Source organism: Petaurus breviceps, unplaced genomic scaffold (assembly GCF_028583685.1).
Source record: "Petaurus breviceps papuanus isolate PSGF00001 unplaced genomic scaffold, PetGlider_PUasm1.0 90692, whole genome shotgun sequence".
NCBI classification, from domain to species: domain Eukaryota; kingdom Metazoa; phylum Chordata; class Mammalia; order Diprotodontia; family Petauridae; genus Petaurus; species Petaurus breviceps.
In genome coordinates, this window is record NW_027187313.1 from 6,525,752 (window position 1) to 6,526,491 (window position 740).

The following is a 740-nucleotide window of genomic DNA, read 5'->3' on the forward strand; positions in this document are numbered from 1 at the left end:
AGAGAGAGAGAGAGAGAGAGAGAGAGAGAGAGAGAGAGAGAGACACATTCAGGAAGTCGTGTCTCTGACATCAGTGGCAGGGCTGAGTTAGAGTGAAACCTCAAAAATGCAGGGCGTGAGCCAGCTTGAGGGGAGGGAAAACAGAGGGAGCTTTTCTTACCGAGTGCAAACAAGGCAGCCCAGACTCCGAAATGAACTGCCCAGGTACACAAGGAAAAGAGAAGAGGGAGGAGTGTAGGGGAGGGGGCGGGGGCAAAAGGGAGGGGAGGAGGCAGAGGGAGGAAGAACTAGGAGTTATCTGACAGAAAGAACAGTTTCTCACCATTTCCTTTAGATGCTTAAAACATCTCGACTTGGGAGAGGGTAAAGAGAGAAAAAAAAAGAAAGAAGGAAAAGAAAAGAAACCCCGAACTTCCTTCCCAAACTTTGAGCGGTGGTGACGCAGCTGGACCCTAAGAGAGACGTCTCTCGGACTTGGAGGTGAGTTTTGGAGGGCTGCTGATGTTACCTTACTCTGTTTTTCGTGAACTTTCCAAACTGTATGGGGTCACTGAGATGAGAAGGATCTCCAACCTATTTTATACCTTTGAGGAATGAAGGTGAGCCCTCCAACAAGTGTGTTATAATGACTTTGAAATTTCCCTGCCTCTCCTTACTCACCCACCCACCCTACCCACCCCACTCCCCGAGCCAACACACACACACACACACACACACACACACACACACACACACACACA

General features: G+C 49.3%; 1 protein-coding gene and 1 long non-coding RNA gene across 3 annotated transcripts in view; one reads left to right on the plus strand and one right to left on the minus strand.

The window, feature by feature from the left end:
• Nucleotides 1-208, minus strand: part of LOC138144198 (uncharacterized) — a 50,127-nt gene extending 49,919 nt beyond the window's left edge. The window contains exon 1 of the long non-coding RNA XR_011163885.1: nucleotides 161-208. This is a non-coding gene — a long non-coding RNA (uncharacterized lncRNA). The remainder of the gene's footprint in view (nucleotides 1-160) is intronic.
• KIAA0040 (KIAA0040 ortholog) overlaps nucleotides 7-740 on the plus strand; it is a 34,296-nt gene continuing 33,562 nt past the window's right edge. For both annotated transcript variants that reach the window (XM_069065519.1, XM_069065520.1), the window contains exons 1-2: nucleotides 7-204; nucleotides 335-480. The gene's annotated coding sequence lies outside the window, so the exon portion shown is untranslated. The remainder of the gene's footprint in view (nucleotides 205-334; nucleotides 481-740) is intronic.